Consider the following 16,813-nt stretch of genomic DNA (forward strand, 5'->3'; position numbering starts at 1 on the left):
ATCTATTTGAAAATTAGTTTTACTCCCATTGTCAATGCAGCTCAGACAGTTTAAATAGCAAATAATTGAGACATTCAAGTAAAAAAGATGAATAAATCATAGGAATGAGAAATATTTTGCTTCATTATACCTGTATGGGTGCTAGTCCTCTAACCTTTCTATTTCCATTTCTGCTTTTGCCCCTCATTCTTTTATAATTCTCCTTATTAAAATCCTATCTCCTAACCACTTTAAATTGTGCACCTGCCTTAATGGTGATTAAAGGTGAAACATTCCAATCTCTAATCCAACATGAGAAAGTTTGTTCTAAGTTTTCCCTGTTTCTCTTATGATAATTTTAAACTTACTACTGATTACATAGCAAGCATGAAAGCTATTTAATTATTTTTCTTCTCAAAATCTTAACTAATCTTGAAAGATTTATTCTCCCCATGCCATAAAAATTATACTTAACATTTCTCTTCAGTTAACTGCATTTTCCTGCAATCTGCTGGATTCTTTTTTCAGGACAAGTGCTATTCCAATTTGGCATCATCAACAAATGTCATTATCATTCACCCGTGTGAATGTATAAATTGTTTACATAAATGGAACACTCAGTGATCAGGGCATATATCCCACTACTACTGTGCACAAGCTGCCAACCATAAAAAATGTCTGTTTACCACTACCTCTGATTTTTGTCTCTTCGCCAATTCTATTTAATTTATTTCAAACAAGTAAAATACATGCACATGTATTAGCACTCAGCTGAGTGAAGGATTGGGAATAGCTGTGATATCATCAGTAGAAAAAGTTCATATCAGGAGGACGTTTGGCTCTAGTGGAACCATCTATTAGCAAGGAATTGCTTCAGTGGCGAAAAAGGATGACGAGCCTGTGGATTTTTGACTTGATTGTGCAGATATTTTTAATGCAGTTTGCTGTACCATTGTATTTGTCACAAAGCGCTTCAAACGTTTTAGTGTAAGTTGCCTTCAGGATAGCACAAAAGACAATATGCTTGATGCAGGCCTTACATGTAAAATTGACCAGGCTTTCCTAGGGTGAATTAATCGCTATTGGAAATTGAGGAGCCTCTGAAATTTAAGTTTGTATTTTTGAGAGCAAGATTCCATGAGGAAACTGGCTAAAATAGCCCAGTCCAACCAGAAAATAATTAGACATATTTTCCAAGTCTTCCTGTGTGATGTTGAAATTTGGCCTACCCAGGTGATGCTTATTTCTGACAAGAGATGCTTTTTTTCTGAAATCCACTTTTAGGTCTATTAGTCAAAATTTACTGGTCATTACTCAAAACATATTACAGAATATTTTGAAAGCGCTGTTTTAAACATTTACATTTTAAAATGCTACTCAATTGTCTGTGCCAAATAGAGTTTGCTGGTAACAATGAACAAATGGATTTGAAGGAAAGCTTGGATTTGAAGTGAGAACTGCAGAATGGACTACTTTCCAAAATGGGTGCAATTTGTTCTGCAATCTCTGAATTTCAGCCAGTGTGCAAACTTCAAGGGTGAGGTTTTTCTTTTAAATTGTGTACAACTAGTGTAACTACAGTGGCTAATATTTCTTAGCAAATTTTATACTGATGTGTCATGCAGTTTTTTCTTGAAGTTGAGAAATCAAGCTGAACATATCTCTGCCTCTCTACCTCACTCCCTCCCTTGCTATACTCCTTAGTGCATACTACTTGCGTTGTCTATCCAAGTGTTTCATTTCATGGCTTGGTGTCATACTCTGTTGTTTAATGCTATTGTGATGAAAGATGTGTAATATATATGTTTTATATTTTAATTTTCATTGTTTTAAAATAGAAGTAGATGGATCAGGGTCAGTTCTGTGCTGATCCTTTTGTTAAAAACAGGGCAGATAGTTATTTGAGACTGTGACCCAAGCACATTCTAAGAAAAAACATGACTGCAGTTAAGCTCCTGGAAAAACCCTGTGGTGTTAATGAATGTAATGGTTATATCATTGAGTTTGCAACAGACCAGAATGTTTCCATGGTCAGAAAAGCTAAAGTTTAGTTCAAAAGGGAGAAAGGTTTCTCTTAGCAAACGAATCAAGTTTTAGTTCAGGGAATTTTTACTATGGCCAATGGTGTTTGAGTGGAGTTTCCAAGTCAGGAGTCTTCACCTTGTTGGAACTGAAAAAAAAAGTTAAGCCATCAGACTTCTGGAAAGTTCATGCCAGCAGATTTGGTGAAGAGTAATAAAATTGCTTGTGTCGTCCCAAAAAAAAACTGGGAGTAGTCAGTTAATTTTAAAATCCTTCAAGGGTTGAGATTTGTGTGAATTTGCTGGAACAGGTTGAAACTTTGTTGTAATGTTTCTGGTAAGATCTTTATAAAAGATATCTATTTTCTAATCTACCTGTTACATGCCTCTGGAACAGAGGGAACTTGACCCCAGGCCCCCTGGCTCAAAGTTGGGGCAGTACCACTGTGCCATAAAATTATTGTGTCTTTTAATCATTGTTTTTGTTTCCTTAGTGTTCTTTCATGAAAGAATATCTGATACTTTGTTGACTTGTTTTAGTGACTAACAACTGTGATATCCAACTGCAAAAATTAAGTATATCTATCAAGCCACATTTTGTTCTGGAATCTTTCTTTGTCCAGGATTACCACCACCTAGCATCAGAACACCTTGGTAGATGTTAAAGTAACAAAACTTCTGCAAGTACTATGTAAATATAACTTATTGAGTGGCTAAATGGCTAAAATTGGAGCAACTCTTATAACCCAAATCTGGGAATCCATGAGGCCATATGGGTGATCAGCAGCAGCAGTATTGTATTCAACCATAATCTATAACCTAAGTATGAATGCTCTACCATTAATTTCCACGAGGTATGGACAAGAATATGCCTGGAGAAGTACCAAGCATGCACACAAATTTGTTGAGTCTACAATGCAGGGCTATACAAGTGCTAAGCAGCAGTAGCCTTATGTTAAATATGGACTTAAGAGATCCCTCAATAATTGGATTAGGTCAGAGTTCTGCTGACCCTGCATATGAAGTTGTGCATATCCATGAACAATTAACTAGTGAATGATGAAGGAGACTGCATGAATATCCTATCCCCAAAGGATGGTAAAACCCAGTTCACCAGTGCAAAGACGAACGTAGAAACGTTTAGCAATATCTTCAGCCAAAGTTCCAAGTGGATGATGCATTGCAGTCTCCTCCTGAGATTCACATGATCATGGAAACTACTCCACAGCTAGTACATTTTTCTCTGTGATGTGAAGAGGTTGAATGTATTTGACAGCTTCAAGTCCTTGCAATATCTTGGCAATAATTCTGAAGAAACATACTCCAAAAGTTATTTTCGCCTTTCATTAAGCTGTTTGAATGCAACAATACCAGTTTCATTTTGACAAGTGGGAAACTACCATCAAAAAGCCAGAAAAACCCAGTTGGCTGGATCCTGTTTTACTGGAATATCCTTGTTGTGCCAGTGATTATTTCTGATTTGCTATGAAGCAACATCAATGAACTGCTCACCAATTTTCAGTTTTGGCTCTACCAGGACCAGTAACCTCTAGGAAAAAAGCACAAAGAACTGTGGATTTTGGAAATCTGAAACAAAAGCAGAAATTACTGGTGAGTGATAATGGGAACTGCAGATGCTGGAGAATCCAAGATAATAACATGAGGCTGGAACAACTTGGCAGGTTTGGCAGCATCTGTGGACAAGGAAACACAGTTGACTTTTTGGATCCAGAGACTCCTCTTCAGAATTGATTGTAGCTAGTCAAAGGTTAGTATATGTGGTAGAGATGGGAGGAGAAAATGATAGTTAGAGATGGAGGCCAGAGTGAGAAAATGGTGGGCAGACAAAGGAATATGTATAGGTCAGCCTGGGAGAATGGGAATAAGAATGTGAATACCTTGCCTTTCCCCATACCCCTGCAAATCAATTTACCCAAATAAGCATCCAATGCCCTCTTGACTGCCTCAGTTGAACCTACATCCACCACACTTGCAGGCAGTGCATTCAACACCCTAACAAATCACGCTACGGGAAAAAGTTTTTGTCATGTCACCCATGCTTCGTTTGCAGATAACTTTAAATCTGTGCTCTGTCATTCTTTTTTTTCTTTTACAGACAGGAACAGTGTCTCCCTACCTACTCTGTCCAGCCCACTCATGATTTTGAAAACCTCTCTCAAATTTCCTCTTAGCCTTTTTCTTCCGAAGGAGAATGGTCCCATCTTCTTCGATCTGACTTCGTAACTAAAGTTGCTCTTTGATGAAACCATTCTTATAAATTGTTTTGGTGCTTTTTCGCATCTTGCCGGTAACATTGCGCTCTCAATTTAACACCTAATTCCAACTGAAGTCTAACAAGGGTCTTGTACTTGTTCAACAGTATCTTCATGCTGTTATACTGAATACCCTAATAATAAAACTACAAATGCGTTTTTAAAAAAAACTGAGAATACCTGATAAACATTGAACAATGGCTGAAAATTTGTACATGAGGCATAAGTAAAAAGAATGCATTAGCTGGGAGAAACTACTTTTTTTATTTTTGTTGCTGGAAATCTGTTTTGCATTAGCTGTTACAGATAGAGACACAAATATTTTAATGGTTTACATACAGTTTATTTCACTTGACAATGACATTACTGGAAACTGTTAGTGGTATTTATAGTATTTAGAGCAACATGTGGCAGACTTGGGAGTATTGGATAAAATTAATTCAATTCCGAGCTCTTAACCATGATTAACACTTTTTTTATTATTTATTCAAGTACCCTCATGCCGCTGTTTATTATAAAATATTGAATGAATGCTTTGGAAATTTATGGTTGATATCTAGCAACATGTTTACCCCACTTTTGCTTTACATTCAACAATGTGTTCTTGATTCAAAGCAACTTTTAAATATGTAAAATTTTCATTTCTGCTCATAATATACATTCACATCAGACAAGTCAATTGCAAAAGCAAAACATTGTGGATACTGGAAACCAGAAATCCAGACAGAAAATACTGGAAGACCTGAATAATATCCCAAAACTTCAAAAGAGTCAGGGGGCAGACCGAGTATGGTGGCCATCACCAAGGAGAAGATGCTCGCAAAACTGAATGGCTTGAAGGTGGATAAATTACCGGGACCAGATGGACCACACCTCAGCATTGCTAAGGCATTAGTTGAAGAGATAGTGGTGGCATTAGTGGTGATCTTTCAAGAATCGCTACAGTTGGGGAAGGTCCCAGAGAACTGGAAAATTGCTAACATGACTCCCCTCTTTTAAAAAGAGAGTAAGGCAAAAGACTGAAAATTACACGATGATGAGCCTAACCTCAGTCGGGGGAGAGAATTAGAGTCCATTGTGATGGATGAGATTTCTGAATACTTGGAAGTGCATGGTAAAGTAGGGCAAAGTCAGCTTGGCTTCCTCAAGGGGAGGTCATGCCTGATGAATCTGTTGGAATTCTTTGAGGAAGTAACAAGCAAGTTCAACCAAGGTGAACCAATCCATGTTATTTACCTGGATTTCTAGCAGGCCTTGGATAAGGTACCACGCAGGAGGTTGTTGAGTAAGATAAAGGCCCATGGTCTTAGAGGCAAGGTACTAGCATGGATAGAAGATTGCTTTCTACCACAGAGCTAAAGAGTGGTGCTAAAATGGTCTTTGAGGATGGAAACTGGTGCCAAATGGTGTTCCGTAAGGGTCAGTGTCGGGACCACAACTTTTCACTTTATACATTAATGATCTAGATGAAGGAACCTGAGGGCATTCTGGCAGCCAATACAAAGATAGGTAGAGGCACAGGTAGTGTTGAGGAGGTGAGGAGGCTGCAGAAGGATTTGGACAGGTTGGGAGAGTGGGCAAAGAAGTGGCAGGGGGAGTACAACGAAATTATGTATTTTGGTAAGAATAGAAGCATGGACTATCTTCTAAATGGGAAGAAAATTCAGAAATCTCAAGTGCAGAGACTTGAGTTCTAGTCCAGGATAAACTAGTAGGTGGAGTCAATAGTTAGGAAGGCAAATGCAACTTTGGCATTTATTTTGAGAGGGTTTGAACATAAAGTAGGGATGTACTCAGGCTCTGTTCAGGTCACGTTTGGAGTATTGTGCGCAGTTTTGGGCCCCATACATCAGGAAAGATGTAATGGCCCTCAAGCGTGTTAAGAGGACGTTCATGAGAATGGTCCCTGGAATGAAAAGCTCCTCATATGAGGAACATTTGAAAACTCTGAATCTATATTCATAGGAATTTAGAAAGATGAGAGGGGATTTAATTGAAACTTAAAGAATACTGAATGGATATTGGGAAGATGTTTCCCTTGGTAGGAGAGACTAGGATTTGAGGGCATAGCCTTAGAGTAAAGGGAAGACCTTTTAGAATGGAGATAAGGAGAAACTTCTTTAGCCAGAGAGTAATTAATCTATGGACTTCACTGCCACACAAAGCTGTGGAGGCCACGTCATTTGAGTATATTTCAGACAGAGATAAAAATGATCTTGATTGTCAAGGGGATCAGGTGGGAGAATGGGATTGAGAAACGTATCAGCCACGACTGAGTCTGCTCTGCCATTCAGTGGGATGAATGCCTGATTTATGCTCCTGTATCTTATGGTCTTAAATACTCAACTCTGAAAGCGTCTATGTGAGCTTGACAAACAATTAACATTTCAGATCATAAAGTGTGAAGCTGGATGAACACAGCAGGCCAAGCAGCATCTCAGGAGCACAAAAGCTGACGTTTCGGGCCTAGACCCTCTATCAGAGAGGGGGATGGGGTGAGGGTTCTGGAATAAATAGGGAGAGAGGGGGAGGCGGACCGAAGATGGACAGAAAAGAAGATAGGTGGAGAGGAGAGTATAGGTGGGGAGGTAGGGAGGGGATAGGTGAGTCCAGGGAAGACGGACAGGTCAAGGAGGTGGGATGAAGTTAGTAGGTAGGAAATGGAGGTGCGGCTTGGGGTGGGAGGAAGGGATGGGTGAGAGGAAGAACCGGTTAGGGAGGCAGAGACAAGCTGGGCTGGTTGTGTGATGCAGTGGGGGGAGGGGATATTTTGAAGCTGGTGAGGTCCACATTGATACCATTGGGCTGCAGGGTTCCCAAGCGGAATATGAGTTGCTGTTCCTGCAACCTTCGGGTGGTATCATTGTGGCACTGCAGGAGGCCCATGATGGACATGTCATTCTAAAGAATGGGAGGGGGAGTGGAAATAGTTTGCGACTGGGAGGTGCAGTTGTTTATTGCGAACCGAGCGGAGGTGTCCTGCAAAGTGGTCCCCCAGCCTCCGCTTGGTTTCCCCAATGTAGAGGAAGCCACACTGGGTACAATGGATACAGTATACCACATTGGCAGATGTGCAGGTGAACCTCTGCTTAATATAGAAAGTCATCTTGGGGCCTTGGATAGGGGTGAGGGTGTAGCACTTCCTGCGGTTGCGGGGGAAGGTGCCGGGTGTGGTGGGGTTGGAGGGCAGTGTGGAGCGAACAAGGGAGTCATGGACAGAGTGGTATCTCCGGAAAGCAGACAAGGGTGGGGATGGAAAAATGTCTTGGGTGGTGGGTCGGATTGTAGATGGCGGAGGTGTCGGAGGATGATGCGTTGTATCCGGAGGTTGGCGGGGTGGTGTGTGAGAACAAGGGGGATCCTCCTTTGGGCGGTTGAGGCGGGGGTGGGGTGTGAGGGATGTGTTGCGGGAAATGCGGGAGACGCGGTCAAGGGCATTCTTGACCACTGTGTGGGGGGGAAGTTGCGGTCCTTGAAGAACTTGGACATCTGGGATTTCAGATCGGCAGGAGGCTGGAAGAACACAGTAAGCCGGGCAGCACCTGCAGGAAAGGAGAAGTTAACATTTCACACATTGCCGTTCTTCAGGACTCGATGTGGATGTAGGGGGGAGGGGAGCGGAATGGTGGTGATAGGTGGATATGGGTAGTAGGCACGACTGGTCGATGCGAGGGAAGAATCTGTTGGGAACAGTATTTAAAATGAGAGAACTCAATGTTGGAGTCCTGTAGGGTGTCTAGGCAGAAGATGAGGTGTTGTTCCTCAAACATGCGTTTTGAATCATTGCAACACTGGAAGAGGCTGAGGACAGACATACTGGAGGGTTAGTTGAGGTGGTGGTGGTGGGGGTAGGAGGGAAAGTTGACTGGGAGGCTAGGTTGGTCATTACGGGCCAGCCTAAGATGCTCAGCAAAATGGCCACCTAGTCTATGTTTGGTCTCACCAAAGAGAAGACCTCGTCAGGAGCACCGGATGCAATAGACTAGGTTAGAGGAGATGCAGGGGAAGCTCTGTCTCACCTGGAAGGACTGTTTGCGGCCCTGGATGGAGATGAGGGAGGTGGCTTGTGGGCAGGTATTGCATCTTTTATGGGTACAGAGGAAGGTGTTGGGTGGTGAAAGTGGGGGATATGGCCTGAACTAAGGAGTGGCAAAGACCATGGTCGTTGCAGAAGGCAGAGAGGGGTAGGGAGTGGAAAATGTTCCGGGTGATGGGACCTTCTTGGAGTTGGCAGAACTGTTTGAGGATGATGTGTTCGATGCAAAGGCTGATGGCGTGGAAAGTAAGAACAAAGGGGAGCCTATCTTTACGTTTGGGCCAGGGGAGTGGGGTTTAGAGCTGTGGAGCGGGGAATGGAGGAGGCGTGGTGGACAACTGCCTGGATGGCAGAATTGGGGGAAAAATAATGTTTTTTAAAAAGAGGACATCAGGGATGCTCAGAATTGGAACGTCTCCTTGTCAAAGCAGATGAGATGTAGACAGAGGAATTGGGAAAGTGCGATGGAGTTTTTACCTTCACTACTCCCTAGTTCGTGCCACAATCCCCATCAACCACTACAAACCCTCAGTACCTCACCTGTGACTGTAAAAGATGCAACACCTACTCGTACACAGCCTCCATCCAGGGCCCCAAACAATCTTTTCAGGTGAGACCGAGCTTCTCTTGCATCTTCTCCAAACTAGTCTACCGCATCCAGAGCTCCCAATGTGGTCTTCTCTAAATCAGTGAGATCAAACATAAACTAGGTGATCATTTTTGCTGAGCATCTTCACTTGGCCTGGTCACCACCCATTTCAACACAACCTGTCCCCCTCACTCCCCCTCCACATGTCCGCCCTCCGCCTTCTCCACTGTGGCAATGCTTCATGACACACATTTGAAGAACAACACCTTATCTTCTGCCTGGGCACCCTGCAGCCCAGAGGTCTCAACACTGAGTTCTCTAGTTTCCAATAACCTTCCCACCCCCCCTCCCGACTCCTTTTGCAGGACCCACCTGCCACCCCTTATTCCACCTACTCACCCTTCCTTCCAGCTGCCACCTGGATTTATCTTCCCCATCAACGAACCCAAACTGTACCTACTAAGTGTCCACCTATCATCACCATTTTGCTACCCGCCCCCCCCCCCTTACCTGTAGCTCCCCTTCCCCCCCCCCCCCCCCCCCCCCCCCCCCCCCCCCCCCATATCCAGCTCTGAAAAAGGACAATATCCAAAACATTAACTTCTCCTTTCCTTCTGATGCTGCCTGGCTTGCTGTGTCCTTCCAGGCTCTTGTCTGACTACCTTGGATTCCAGTATCTCTAACATTTCGGAACTGGCCCAGTTCTGATGATGATTGTAGACCTGAACCATTAGCTATTTCTCTCCCCACAGGCACTGCCAGATCTATCAAGTATTTTCAGCATTTTCTGTTCTTGTGTTATAGTTTTAGTGGTGCATTCAGTAATTAGCTGTCAAAGCGTGACCATCCTGTTGTGCCGTAGAGTTTTGATTCATTATATTTTTTAGTTGCTGATGTCAGATTATGTTCTGTCTAGTCCATAAGGGGAATAAAACATATTATGTAACTTGAAAAACATTTGGCAACTTGCAGTTCAGCATGGAGGACATGCAGACCCAGGAAATAAATGGTAATGGTGTGTGAATTCAGATTTGGACATTGTGTCTGAATTTAAGACTGACACACTGATAAGAACAGTTTGTAAACTGAATGAATGTCAGCCACGGTGGAAATAAATTTAAAAGCCAGCAAAGATTTATAAGCAAGGTTATTGCTAAGGCCTTTTTTTGAAGGAAGGGGAGGTAGTCCTTGAATACTGTATGAATCCTGATTATTAGGTGAAAATAAATGAAAACTAAACCTGGGCACCTGCAGACCTGGTTTGTTTTGAGAATACCTTTAAAATTGTCGAGTGTTGGAAAATATGAAGTTGTAATATGTGGAACAACTTGGGTCCACTGCCTGCAGTTAGGCACACACAAATCTGGAAGTTGTTATCAAAATTGTTGTGTCACTTTGTGAAGTTTATTGACTCAGCATTCACAATGATAACAGTATATAATGTAGCAGGAAGAAAATAGGGCTAGCCCATAGAACCATAAAATCTCTACAGTGTGGATGCAGGTCACTCAGCCTATCAAGTCCACATTTTCTCACAACCATACCCTAATTCCTGTAACCCTACATTTCCCATGGCAGATCCACCTAATCTCCACTTCCCTGGATGCTGTTGGCAATTTGATATAGCCAATCCACTTAACCTACACCGTCTTTAGACTGTGGGAGGAAACAGGAGCACTCGGAGGAAACCCATGCAGACATGGGGAGAATGTGCAAACTCCACGCAGACAGTTGCCAAAGGCTGGAGTCGAACCCCGGCCTCTAGTGCTGTGAGACAGCTGTGCTAACCACTGAGCTGCCGTGCTGCCCCAAAATGAAAGGGAATTTTTAAAACATTTTCTCAGCCATAATTAGTTCCAAAAACCTCCACCTCTTTCAAAACAAAATTACTTTATCATTTGTGGAATAGTGTCTCACTTTTTGGTGTTAAAGTCGTTGGGGTAACTGGGACTTCGATATATAGCTGACTATCTTAACCAGTCAGATGCACAGGTAGAGATGGGCAGCAATGGGAAAGGAACTAAGGTGAATTGGAATATAATTAGATACAGAAATTGAAGGGGAGAAGAAAAATAAGGATATGAAATGGAAAAGAACACTAGAAAAGTCAGAAAAAAATAATCTGTAGGATTGCAAATAACTTACTGCCGACGCTAATGTGTGTTGTATATGCTGAGAATTTGTTGCAAATGGTTGGAAGATGTAGCCTGTATCAGTTAGTTTTTGGCGTTTGTATCCTAAAGTTTCATCAGTTCCCAGCTGAGGAAGAGGCTTCAATTAGTTCTTCTTTTTCAGAGCATTTGAATGCTCTACATTTCCACAAGTTTTCATGAATGCCAAAATCTCAGATTTCAACAAGCCTTCGTATATGAAGTGAGGTCATCAGCAACCAACTTCAATCTGGGAGTCATGATTATACAGAATGGAGAATCCCAGGGAAGATTGTTGATAAAGGTGGAAAAATGATAATGATTCAGTATAGGAACTAGACTGTTTGGATAAAGACTATAACTTCACTCTTCAAGGTTGCTTGGTTTGGATTTGAACCTGCAGTTTCCAAAGGAGTTATAGAAGATAGTAAGGAGCCAGCTATGTCTCTACTCTCCCCTACAAATCAGGGGAGGTAATGACCTGTTGGTATTACAAATCTGGGATTAAAGGCCTAATGATGACTCTGGACCTGTTGCTGATTGTTGGAAAAAGTCATCTGGTTCACTAATGGCCTTTAAGGAGCAACCTGGTCTGGCCTACGTGTGACATTGGGCTGACTCTTAACTGTTCCCAGGGCAATTAGGGATGGACAACCAGCGATGCCCAAATCCTGTGAAAGAATTGTAGAAAAGAGTTGGATATCTGTGGGGATCAAACTGCTGCAATTGATAGTTCTTCAAATGACGGACAGATCAATCATTCAATATGAGGCCATTGGTCCCTAAGGACAACCACCACAATTGGATACTAAAGTCAAATATTTACCTGAAGGGTTTAGCCAATGGAGAAACAGTTTGAGGGGCAGAAAGTTAGGCCCATGGATTGGGAACATGAAGTACAAAGATCATAGAATCCCAACAGTGTGGAAACAGGCTGTTTGGCCCAACAAGTCCACACTGACCCATCCTGCTATACCCACCCAAACTCCACATCCCTGAACACTCTAAGGACAATTTAGCATGACCGGAGCACCCGAAGGAAACCCACACAGACGTGGGGAGAATGTGCAAACTCCACACAGACAGTCAACTGGTGGTGGCATCAAACCTGGATCTCTAGCTTTGTAAGGCAGCGGTGCTAACCACCAAGCCACTGTGCCACCCCTGGAGGAGATGGAAGGTATGAATCCACAATGTAAACCTAGAATCATATCAGGGACTGTCGAAAGGAATCCTATTATTAGGAAAGGGAAGTTAAATTGTAGAAGGCAAGTTAAACTGTGTAGTTTAGCAAGGGCAAGAAATATAGTACAAACTGGGAATTTTGCCAGAAACAAATCCCTGTGATCTGCAAGTCTGAGTGGCAAATAACAAACTAGAAGATAATAAAAAATACAAGACTGGAGAGAATTTGGCGTATGAACAGAAGTGCCAGATAGGGGACAACCAGCAACCACCCCCCCCCCCCCCCACCCCTCCCCCCGCCAACCACAAAACAGAGGTTGTGAAGAACATCTTGGTCCTCAGTTTTAGGTGTCGATTCATTGATAGTAAGAAGAGCAATTTTGGAAAAAAAAATCCTTTAACAATTAGTGCTTGTGAATGTAGATTATTTGTTACCAAAGTTGCATTTCTGCAAGGGTTTAGAGGGAAGCTGAAGAGGGAAATGCTTCCTCACCGTCCAAAATAAGCACCAATCACAGTGGGGATACGCTGAAAGTTAAGTGAATGTGTAACTGTACTAAATTATGCATCTGAAGTTAGTACTTCTTGGTAAGGTCTGTCTTATTAAAATTGAGTTTTCCTCAATCAAAAGCAGACACTGCCATATTTTACTAGCACAATTGAGGCCTCTGCGGCTTTTGAGTACACTGGACTAGAGATCAGGAATCAGCAAGTAACACTTTTTATAAAATAAAATTGCTGATTCAATGTTAGCCCCATTGCTATAGTTAAAATAGGGCCTCACAAAAATGAATGCTGTGGCTTCTAAAATTGAAATTGAAGAATTTGAAAATTGAATTGCGTAGCTGAAATTGGCCGTGTATTCAAACAAAATTGGATGCCAGTTCTGAAGTGTTAGAGTTTGTGCAATGATGAAAAATGCCAGGGTGGAAGATTTTATTCAGGTGAACAAAGCGTTGAAAAAATTGAAAATAAAGCATTGTGCTCTGAAATTTCCATCATTAGGGGATGCAAGAAACTTGTACCTTGTAGTTTTTAGTCATATTTCTTATGCCTGTGATGGGTTTTGAATGCAAAGAGTGTTTATACTAAATATTGCTCTTCTGCTTCGGAAACTAAAGAGATCAGAAGAATAGTAAAAATGTAGCTCAGCATTGGAACTGCTTGTTTTTGGTTGAATGGAAGGTACGGCATTATTTTCAACAAATATTGGAATATGTTTCAAAAACGTTGCCCAGCAGCAATACCCATTGAGTGTTACATTCATAATTACTCACTATGGGATAATGTACACTGAGTGAAATTTCTAAATGGTAAAAAGGGTCAAGAAGCAGTACGACTAGATTAAAACAAAAATTGCTGGAAGTATTCAGCAGGTCTGGCACCATCTGAGGAGAGAAATTAGAGTTAATGTTTCAGGTCCAGTGACCCTCAGAACTAGACTCAATTAAATATTAATGTTAAAAAATTTGCTGGAGAAAGGAGAAATCTCCAGATTGAAATGGGTATATAGAAACAGTCGATTGTATTATAAAGAAAGGAGCAAGCTCCAAGAAACTGTTGAACATATCAGGAAAGTAGGTCACCTGAAGCTTTGACATGCAAAGAAGAATAATTAATACATGACATCATTTTCTATGCCTTTATTGGTTTTAATTATATGTTTTAATCTATTTAAAAGGAAAACATGGTATTTGTTATAATCTAACATGGTCTACAAGAATACCTGAGGCTGAATTGAATATAGGAAACAGGTGATGGATGTATTTTTAAGCATTGATTCGATGTGAATTAGTTGAATAAATATAGGGAGTTAGGAATCAGGAGGATGAGTTTTTTGCAGTGTGATTAACCGAAATGAAGCTCTTGATAAGATTGTTCATTTTGACACTATTTAAATATGTTTATCTCACCGGGTATTACTTTTGGGGGAGGTGATGGTCTAATGGTATTATTGCTGGACTGTTAACCCAGAGACCCAGATGACATCCTGGGGACCCAGGGTCAAATCCCGCCACAACAGATGGTGGATTTTGAGTTCAATAAAATATCTGGAATTAAGGATCTAAAGATGACCACAAATCCATTGTTGTTTGCCGGGATAAAAACCATCTAGTTCACTAATGTCCTTTAGGGAAGGAAACTGCCATCGTTACCTGATCTGGCCAACATGTGACTCCAGACCCACAGCAATTACCCTCTGGGCAATTAAGGATGTGCAATAAATGCTGCTTAGCCAGCGAAACCCTCATCTCATGAATAAATAAAAAAAAACAAAATTGTTGGGAACTGGTATTTTTGTCAGCAAGGTTTCCTGGCAGTTTTTGGGTGATCTTTGCCTTCAGTAGCAACCATGGACATTCCGTAAAACTGCCACACCAACAGGCAGTTATTCTAAAATCTTGGGATTTGAGGCTTGACTTCTCGAGCCGAACAGCCTATGCACGTGCATTGCATTTCTATTGACTGAATTTTGAACAGAATGTAGGAGGTATGATCAGTACGTCCTCCTTTATCCGTGCTATTAAAACTTTGATTATATTCTAACCATTTTGGTGGTTTCAAAGAGCTCATTCGAGACCTGTTGTTCAAAACCAGAGCAGTGATTGGTTTTTGTTCTCATGTTACATTCGATCTTGGACATCTCCTTCAGTTAAGGTTCATTATTTTGCTATTCTTGACAACTATTTCAGGAACATGGAATTTCCTCATTGGTTTGATTTGCAGACTGCCTAGTCAATTCCCTCACTGTAGCGGTTATCCAGGTAGTTAACAAATGTTGTGACTTTTAGCTGAAACCAGCTTTAAACTTTTTTTTTCTTGGAGAACCCATTTCTTATTCACAATGCACAGTCTGCTTTGTGTGGGCCTGTCTTAAGCTCCAGTGTAACATCTTGGCTGCATGACCCATAGCAATAAAAGCAGGAAATGATGGAGAGTTTCAATTTCTGTTTTCGATTCAGATTTCCAGCATTCATAGTATTTTTCTTTTATTTGAGTGGCCTGTTGCACTTATTTGATCCTAAGTGCTGACTTATAAAGTGAGTAAAACCTGCATTCCTGAATATAAAATTAAAGCTAACTTCTAATGTGAGCGCAGCATTTCTAGAGAGAAAAGTGGTATCAATCTGTTGACCTATACATAGAACAAAGAGTTATGAATCATAAAATTACATATTTATATAGTTTGTGGATTGAGATGTTAAATGTAATGTTACCTGAAAAGATATTTCTAAAGATGTCAGAGCCAAAACTCTGAAAAAAACTGGACAAAGATCACCCCTTTTCGGGTTTTGACCGAGACAGAACGTCTACAGTTGTCTTTATAAGGGTTTTAAATGATTCATGTGAATCCCACATCAAAGATTTGAAAGCAAGAGATAGACTAAGGAAGATCTTAAAGTTTCAATATTCTTTACAGATTGAAGCATCGATTTAGAAGTGGGGTTAATTAGTTTAAATCTTTTTATGTGGAGCATACAGGTGTGCCACGGGAGTAGGTGGCCTGGAGGCAATCTTTTAGCTTTGGACTTCTCTGTATGTCTTTTTACAAGCAGGTAGTTAGGCTAGAAGACTGAGAAATCACTTGTCTCTTTGCAAGTAACTAAAACAGGGACCGTTGAAACCATTAGGAATCAGGAGAATACCTGATCTGGTATCACTAAGTATGAATTCAGAGAAGGCCCAAGCTTGGAATAAAATGTTCAAATGTATGAAGAATTAAAGTGAGCAGGACCTGAAATCTTCACCGGGAAAAAGCGAGCTCTGGAAATTTTAAATACGAGGCTAGGAAATTGATAACAATCAAACTGAATTCCTAGAAGCTGTGGCATACTTTGGTTTGGCATTAAAGAGTGACGAAACACTCAAAATCCTGTAACACATAGGAGAACTCTTTGGATGGAGTTAAAATGCAGAATACAATGAGATTTACTTAGATTTTCATATTTCAGTGATAAATTCATGACATCACATAAAGTTAGTAATACTTTGCTTATTTCTTGTTCAGCAAAAGCTGTTGTTCAGATCTTGAAACCTTTTGAATTCCTTAATCAACTGAGTTTGAATTTATTCTTCTTAGTTAATGGTCTCCCTTGAGATCAAAACAATAGGCCTGAATGTGAATGTTGGCACAGAAAATGAGGTTATCTTTTATGCATGGTTCACTTGCTCATCATTAGCCAAGGTATTTGGAAATAAGTTGATTCTTTTTTAAACCAAAGTCAATTTGGGCAGTTTTCTAAACTTCTCATCTGCAGCCATGGAGAAAGACCAGTAGTTAGTGTATTGTGACCCAATTTATATTTAATTACTCCAGTCGGTGTAAAGGATAAATAATTCAGCACTGGAGGCTTAATAAAACAACCTATTTGTGTGAATTCAGCACAGTGAGAAAATATATTTGAATTAGGAAGTTATTGGTTTGATTGGCAGGCTGATGAGTCAATCCCCAAACATAGTGTTTGAGGTGCTGCTATCTTGCTTGCTAGGAGCACACAGACACTCAAACGATCAGCTGGGTCTTCAACAGGAGGTTGCAATTCTGGCCTGGATGTGGAGCCAGAAGCTGTGTTGTTGTT

At 41.0% G+C, this 16,813-nt stretch overlaps 1 protein-coding gene across 6 annotated transcripts in view; it reads left to right on the top strand.

The window, feature by feature from the left end:
• spopla (speckle type BTB/POZ protein like a) overlaps positions 1-16,813 on the top strand; it is a 198,277-nt gene that overhangs the window by 63,032 nt on the left and 118,432 nt on the right. Inside the window, exon 3 of one of the 6 annotated variants that reach the window (XM_048534634.2) lies at positions 1,378-1,516. The exons of the other annotated variants lie outside the window; for them this stretch is intronic. The gene's annotated coding sequence lies outside the window, so the exon portion shown is untranslated. The remainder of the gene's footprint in view (positions 1-1,377; positions 1,517-16,813) is intronic. 6 annotated transcript variants of the gene reach the window in all.

This window comes from Stegostoma tigrinum, chromosome 7 (genome assembly GCF_030684315.1).
Source record: "Stegostoma tigrinum isolate sSteTig4 chromosome 7, sSteTig4.hap1, whole genome shotgun sequence".
NCBI lineage: Eukaryota > Metazoa > Chordata > Chondrichthyes > Orectolobiformes > Stegostomatidae > Stegostoma > Stegostoma tigrinum.